General features: G+C 36.5%; 1 pseudogene; it reads left to right on the top strand.

The window, feature by feature from the left end:
- Positions 1-7,344: 7,344 nt before the first annotated feature.
- LOC102924863 (large ribosomal subunit protein P2 pseudogene) lies at positions 7,345-7,677 on the top strand (annotated as a pseudogene).
- The last annotated feature ends 694 nt before the right edge of the window (positions 7,678-8,371 follow it).

Below are 8,371 nucleotides of genomic sequence, written 5' to 3'. Positions count from 1 at the left end.
AATCAATAACAGCAATATACCTTCACACAGTATACAAGTATTCCACAACCCTATGAATCATGAAATACAGTTGACATTGAGTATTTTAGTGCTTTTTATCTCAGCACAGGCAATGTCTAGAAGCAAGATGAAAGCTGATCTCTATCTGCAGCTTATTTATGTTTATCAACTGTTCCACTGCTGTTCATTGAACACGCCCATATGTCCAAGACAATCATTCCCATTTATACCTACCACTATCTTTAAGGACAGTCAATCACCAACTTCTAACTTATTATAGACACAGTACCCAGGAGGACAGCAGTGAAAAATCTGACTATACACTGAGCATCCTACAATCTCATCTCATATCCTAACTTAGAGACCATATATACACCTATCAATAAGGCTCTTGGGGCAAATCTGCAAAGGAGTGGCACTGAGTATTGGCCTAATGAGTATTGAGCTAATGGTATTCTAAGCCATTTAGTCAATGAGAAAAAAGCAGTTTGTGGTTACATATAAAATAAGGAAATTACTTTTTTTACTCATTAATGTCATTAATAAAATATTTTAACTTAAACAATTGTTTTACTTTCCTTTAATCTTTACAGCATTTATAGCACAAAAATGAATTATTTGAAAAAAAATATTTGAAATAAATAGATTTAATGAATGGTCCATGATACATGGATTTCAAAAAAAGGAAGAATCGATTAATACATGCTTAAATTGCTTATATTGTTCCCATGGAAGCATTATTTTCTACCATTGCATGCCAACTCTCTTAATCTAGTATTCAATTTTTTCAATTAATGAATATTTTTAAAAATATTTTTAAAGGGCCCCAATAATGTTTAATATTACTATTTTTTACATATAATGCATATAATATTATTAGTTTTAAGTAAGCACAAAAAGATACCCCAGAGCTCACCTTCTATCTCCTATCATTAAAATGCTAGAAGAGTTGTGGGCCTTCTTTTTGTTACTTATCCGTTACTGCCTGGTAAGATCACTACCAAGGAGTTTCCATGCATACTCACTCTTTCAGATCCATGTTTAAAACACAAAGAGGAAAATGGAAATACTTTACTGTTTGTGTGTGTTTTGCATTTCAAATAACAACTATAATTTCTATTAAAGTACTGAAGCAGCCCCCTTCATCAATATCCAAAACTGGAATTCAAATGTATCCTATAATATGTGATAACTTAAAAGATGAGAAACAGTTACATGATTGAGACCAATCTTTGTTCATCTTCTGTGACCTGTACAGGCATGTGATTTTCTCTGTACACACACACACACACACACACACACACACACACCATACACACATGCACATGTAAGCACAACACCATCTTCCACTTTAGCAGCCTGGGAGTCCAGCTCCCAGGACTGCTACCCAGGGTTACTCAGAGAAAGACTCCTCAAGAGCAGGGATAGAAAGATTTCTTATGTATAATAATTTACACATGATCTGAGGGTCATTCTCTTTTATTCTTCTTCATAATTTAAGCTTCATCACTCATTTAGTATACACACATATTCTAACAAACACTCACTGTTTTATACTCATTTACACACATCTCTTTTAATAGCCATACCTCTTCCCTCCACACATTTCTTTATCCATATCTCTCCCATACATATATATATATATGTATATATATATATATATATATATATATATATATTACATACTAAATTCTCCTCACACATTTTTTCTAACTCTCATGAACATTTCTCTATATATACACACAGCTACATCTCTCTTTCAGCACATACCTACACACATACACACAGTTAGTTCTTTACATAACTCTTCCTAGCCCCCCTCTCATAGCCAAATTTTCCACAAACATGAGTTACATTTTCAGGATCACAAAGTATTTCTTGAATGAACAACCAGAGATAGAGCCAAAGTGATACATGTAAGGAATCACAGTGTTTCTCTCAAGCTAGGAAAGTCACATCGAATAGCCAGTGAATAATGCTTGGCCAAGCAAGAATCCTGAGTAGTTAGCATTCCCAGACAGAGAATAACATTAAAATCAGGACTTAACAATAATAGTTAGCAGGCTAAAACTTTAGTGGTTACAGTAAAAGCAGTAAGAGAATTATTGCAGAGGGTTATGTCTACCAAAGTTGCTTCGTGCCTGACCTTGATTCAGCAATAAACACCTGGAACCTATGTTCATGTATTCTCTGCAGGGGAAGTTAGTCTGTTTTTAATTTGTTCTGCAGTCTAAAATTGGCTGTCTTCGTGACTGAGAATACTGTTAGTTTCCTGTGTCAGTTATGAAAATTATTCAATTTTTTTCTAATCATCAGAATTACACAGCTTAAACGGAAATCATCTTCCTGACCATCCACAGCTATATGTACGCACAAATATTGAATATGTTCATGTAATAAACACACAAATAATGGGGGAGAATGCACATAATTGTTTTTATGAAAGAAATGCAGTTGCACATGTGAAAAATTATAGACAGAAGCAATTGGTCATTTATAGTCAATGACCTCACAGCCTTGCCAGGTAGGGCTCCCCATCAGATGGGGCTGGTAGGTCGACCTGTTAAATACTAGTTGTCACCTGCTATATATGCCCATGGCCCATGGCACCCCACAAACTCCTTTATTTTTCTCAGAAATTGGACAAAAAATCAAACACAAGTGTTTGATAGTTTATCAACATGCATTTATTTCTATGACAACATGCCTATTTCATTCTCATAATTATTTCACAAAATGATATGCTATTGTTTAAACATTACACACACACACACACACACACGTGTGTGTGTGTGTGTGTGTGTGTGTGTGTGTGTGTTTTCAGGGTTGACCATTTGTTATTGGATAACCATTTCAATAAGTCTATACTCTCAACATTCCCTATAGTTCATTGTGCAGAGTTGAGGCTTCATAGACTTTTTCCTGTCCACTTTGGTATGGCTATTAGTATAGCCATTCAGCTCATAGTATGATAGTCATGTTAGTAAGAATTTATATGTGTAGATTATGACATGACTAGGAAACAGAATCTCACAGAAAACTTCCTGATTATCTAGCTTTTACCACCTTTCTGTCCCTCTTCTGAAATGATCCCTGAGCCTTAGTGATGGAAGTTGTTTTATACATGCAGCCATTAGGACTTGGCATCACAACTCAGAATTTTGATTAAATATGTTTTTATGTTGCAATGAGAATTTTTCATGATAATGGATGAGAACTATACTTATCTTTGTGTATAAGCAACTTGCTCAGCCCTGTTTACTGCTGCTCTATTCACAATAGCTAGAAAATGGCTAATGTCCTTCAACTGGTGACTAGACCATGAAATGTGGTACACAATCACTACAGAATACTATTTGGTTGTAACAAAATGAAATCAAGAACTTTGTAGGTCAGTGGATGTACCTAGAAAATATATTGAATGAGATAACCCAGTGCCAAAGAGACAATGTCATGTTTCCAAAGTATCACCAAGTTGTGAGAGATATTGGTGAAGATAGCATGTAAAGTATGCAACATGACTTTGTTTCTCATCAGTTCAACAAATGACTGAATAGTATCCTCATGAAGCTATTTTATTTTGCCATCTGGAATCATGATAGTGTTTTCCCAAGAGACAGTCATTGCCATGGCAGTTTCTCAGACTGTGTTTTCATGTTGGGCCGGCATAATACTGTGCCCTAGTTTTCCTTCACTTTCACCTTTTTGAAAAGAGAAAAGGTGACACCAACATGGTTGGACAAAAGAGAAACAATTGAATTTGTGTTAAATAAGTGATGAGTTCTTTTCCTTTAATCATAAAGAATCAGCTCAAATGTTTGTGGATTTTTCAGCTCTAATGAAAAACTTTAGGTTTTCCTTTGACTTAGGCAGTAAAATTGTGTATTCCCTATCACACATCCTTCAACTGAAAATACACATAAGGCAGAATGGCAGAGCACATGCACATATAAAGAAAATGAGATTAATCACTTCCCAAACAAGAAAGTTTTACAGAATCTTTTAACTGGCTTGTCCTGTTTTGAGTTCCCCTTGACTTGGAGGTGGAAAACAGACCCAGAGTGTCACCATATTTTCCTTCTCAGAGGTTCCTTTGGAGGTTTCACATCTTGATGAGTAATAGTGATGTTTATAGTATTGTCATAATCTCACTGTCGTAAAGGTTGCAGTATTAATGAATATTTGTTTTGTAGCTTCACAAGACTTAACAAATTCTTAGAAAGCTTGATAATTTGGCTTTTGATTCATGTCTTATCAAGAAAGTTATTGTGGCTCTGCTGACTCCCCATGGGAGACCTCGATTTGGGGAATGTGGGGGTGCGGGGTGGCTTGGGAAACAGGGCTGGGAGGTCAGAAGAGGGAGGATGGGGGTTCTGTGGATAGCATAAGGAGTGGGTAGAAAATTTCTTAATAAAGAAAAATAAAATAAAATAAAAATAAAAGTAAATAAAAACGTTGAGAGCTGAATGTTATTAATTATTAGCATTTCATTTTGTAAAGAAAAAAAAAAGAGAAAGTTATTGTATGTATTAATTACTGCAGGCTGCTAGATGTTCCTATGGGAAAAGAACAGTCTTCATACACTCCTAAGATCTGGCAGGCATTCTTCCCTTTTAAGTTGCTGTTCCTGGCTAGCTCAATTTCACACAAATATACTTGTTAAAGGAAGTATTCCTAAATGCCCTCAGTGAGAGTAAACACACTAGAGCTGTATTTCTATAGCATCCTTGGTAGGGACGTGTGTATATTATTTTGAGTTTCCTTTTGCTTATTTATTTTCCTCACAAGATTCTATCTTAGACAAAAAAGTATTCTATTTTAATGATCTCTTTGGTTCAACCATTTTTAGTAAAGTCGCATACCCACAAGCTTGACTGAGTGAGTACATGATAAATCATATTCTTATATTCCTTTATATGGGAGTAGTTGGTACAGAAAGTGCTTCTAGCCACCAATATTTCTCCTATTATTTCTGGTTTTAAAAAAAAGTTACTAAGACTATTAAAGTAAGTTCAAGCAATGAGACTTCCAACTTTAAATCTCCTACTTTGGCAGGACGGTGGTGGCTCACACCTTTAATCCCAGCATTTGGGAGGCAGAGGCAGGCAGATCTCTGTGAGTTCGAGGCCAACCTGGGCTACAGAGTGAGTTTCAGGAAAGGCATAAAGCTACACAGAGAAAATCTGTCTCGAAAAACCCAAAACAAACAAACAAACAACCTCCTACTTTGATTTTTTGGTTCCCTCTCTAGGCACAAATGATCTGAAGAAGAGAGTGTCTGTACAGTGTGATAGAACACTGATGCCTAGTGTGAGTCAGTGGGAACAGAGTAGGTCTCGGAGTCACCCACAGCAAAGAACTAGGGTTTCTTGGTGACTCAGTAGAATAGTCTAAAATTGATCAGCCTGGACAAATTTGAAAATCCTAAGATTTCATTATATTGCAACCTTGAAACATATGCATTATTGTTCCAAAAATTAGACCTGGAAAGTAAACATTAGTTAATGTTAGATAAGGTAAAGAATGTTTTGGGCTGTATGTCTCTGCATTTTTTTCCTTGATGACATATCCTTATACTATTTTTTTAAATCCTTGATTTCTTTGTTGCTTTGGTAGCCTATATATGAAGAGTTTGACAGATTGAATTAAATTATATTAGATCTTCAACATGGATTTCTTTTTTTTTATCAGTCTTTGACTTATCTTTTATTTTAAAGTGGAAGAGAAAGAGAGATGAGGAAGGCAGCAACACCCACACACATAGTTACATGCACAATAGACACACACAACAGACACTCACACACAACAGACATTCACACAGACACACACACACACACACACACACACACACACACACACACGGGATAATGGTATATCACATGCATTTCTTTGGAAGGAGAAATGGACCCAACTGATACTTGAGTTTCCCTCTCTCTAAGCATCCACTTACCACACTGCACAAAAATCTCATGGTTTTCTTTAGGTTCTTATTCATTCTTTCTTTTCATTTATGAGGTTATGAACTATAAAGTTTGCCTCTTAGCTGTCTAGTCACATGAGTTTCCTTCAAATATCTCGTTTTTTCTTCTTCAAAACTACTTTTCAAAACAGTTCTCTGTTTCCTTACAAAATTAATTAGCTTAGTTCTTTCACTTAGAAAATAACTCAGTTGTTTTATGGCAGTTGAGCATGCACTTTTCATCTTCAAAAAGGAAGAATGGATATACTGAGTTTCAGGTGATCCAAGACAATGATAGAGACACGGCTCTCTTCTCTCCCACAAAATGTGAGAATCAGATTTTCTAGCATGAACAGAATAAACGCAATAAACACTCAGAATTACATCACGTATTCAAATTTCGACATCATAGGAGTGAACAGGATTTGAAATGGGTGACTTAATTATCCTACTGCCTTCCACAAACTATCTCATGGGTGCTTGCTCCCTCAGGCTACACAAATTATTTCCCATTTAAGGTTAGTATATAAGCACTTTTAGGAATACAGTATAAGAGACTCATTGGCAGGGGTGGAAAGATGGCTCAGTAGTTAAAACTGCTTGCTTCTCTTCTAGATGGCTGAAGTTTAGTTCTCAGTTCAGCACTCCTGATGGGGAGATTTTAACCACCTGTAACTCATATTCATGGGATTTTCCACTTTCTTTCAGTCTCCAGGGATATCCCCACACAGACACAGTTTTAAAAAATTAAAAAGACTAATTGGCAAATAACATTCACTATATAGAGTAAATAGTGATATTGTTTTTAATAGATTTATTGACAAAGAGCTAGATCACTAAATGTATAAACAATACCAGAGAGAGAGAGAGAGAGAGAGAGAGAGAGAGAGAGAGATCGAGAGAGAGAGAGAGAGAGAGAGAGAGAGAGAGAGAGAGAGAGAGAGAGAGAGAGACTGTGACACAGAAAGAGACAGAGAAACAGAGAGGCAGTCTAATATAATGAGTACTTGAATTTTCTCAGATTAACCTGTTAATTGTATCATCATTCTCTCAATGGTGTTGATTGTTAATAGTGTTAGATTTTCATCTCTATCTCTGTTAAAGTTCACTTCCTACTTATCCAGGAAAATGGAAGGCTTCCTTTCAGGATATTTACCACATAGTCATTTACTACCTCTACCAGTTTGTGGCCCCATCTAAACTATAACCTCTCTTGTACTATGTAAAGGAGAAAAGAAAAATCCTTTTTTTTTTTTGAAATTGTCTATATAGCAAACTCCATGACTGAGATACTCATTACAAAAGGCATATTAACAAAAGGGAGTGCCTTTTGCTGCCTGTCATCACCGAGGTCACACGCATGAGGCCGGTCTGCAGCAGCCCACATGCGCTATGTCGCCTCTTATTTGCTTGCTGCCCTTGGGGGCAACTCCTCTCCTAGCGCCAAAGACACAAAGAAGACACTAGACAGCATGGTCATCAAGGTGGACGATTACTGGCTCAACAAGGTCATCAGAGAACTGAATGAAAATAACATTGAGTATGTCATCACCCAGGGCGTTGGCAGACTTGCCAGTGTGCCTGCTGGTGGGAATGTGGCTGTTTCTGCTGCCCCTGGCTCTGCAGCTCCTGCTGCTGGTTCTGCCCCTGCTGCAGCAGAGGAGAAGAAAGACGAGGAGAAAAAGGAGGAGTCCTAGGAGTCAGATGATGACATGGGATTTGGCTTGTTTGATCAAATTCTGGCTCCCCTGCTTTAAATAAAGCCTTTTTATGTGTTTAAAAAAAAAGGAAGCATTCAAATTTAGTTTGTGTATTTTTCCCTGGTATGAGAGGCTTCAGAAATGAAGACCTCAATAGGGAAATTGTGTATTCATGTATATTTTGATAAAGTGTGGACAGTTGTGGAGATAATAGAAGTTTTAGACTCTAAGGACAGGAAACTGAGGGGCATTTAGCAAGATACAGTCCTTTACTTTCCCTCTGCCTCCTTTTATTTTTTTTCCAGGTATAGAGAATCCCACATTGGGATAAGACCTTATTAATTCATGGAAAGAGCAGAGGTTTCTTCTCTTCTGAAATTATGGAGGCAGAAGTTTAAAGACATATGCATGCTTCTGTTGCGCACTCAAATGTCAAGGTTCAATATTTACCTTGAATATCATAGTTTCTGTTATTACAACAATCACCAAATTACTGCTACTATGTCCCTCAAGAATTGCTATTGCTAAAACGTAAGTAAAATAATATCATTTCCCATTACAAAACACTGCAATGACCTGTATTGCTTTTCAATTTACTCTGGAGCATTAAGAATGTAATGGTTCAAAGCTACAAGAATTAGCTTTGCAGTCTTAGTGTCATTGATGCAGGTGTCTGAAATGAGTCTATTAGGGCTGAATTAAAGTGCTATTT

The sequence above is a fragment of the Peromyscus maniculatus genome, chromosome 4 (genome assembly GCF_049852395.1).
Source record: "Peromyscus maniculatus bairdii isolate BWxNUB_F1_BW_parent chromosome 4, HU_Pman_BW_mat_3.1, whole genome shotgun sequence".
In the NCBI taxonomy this organism is placed as follows: domain Eukaryota; kingdom Metazoa; phylum Chordata; class Mammalia; order Rodentia; family Cricetidae; genus Peromyscus; species Peromyscus maniculatus.
This window is presented reverse-complemented; position numbering and strand designations above follow the sequence as displayed.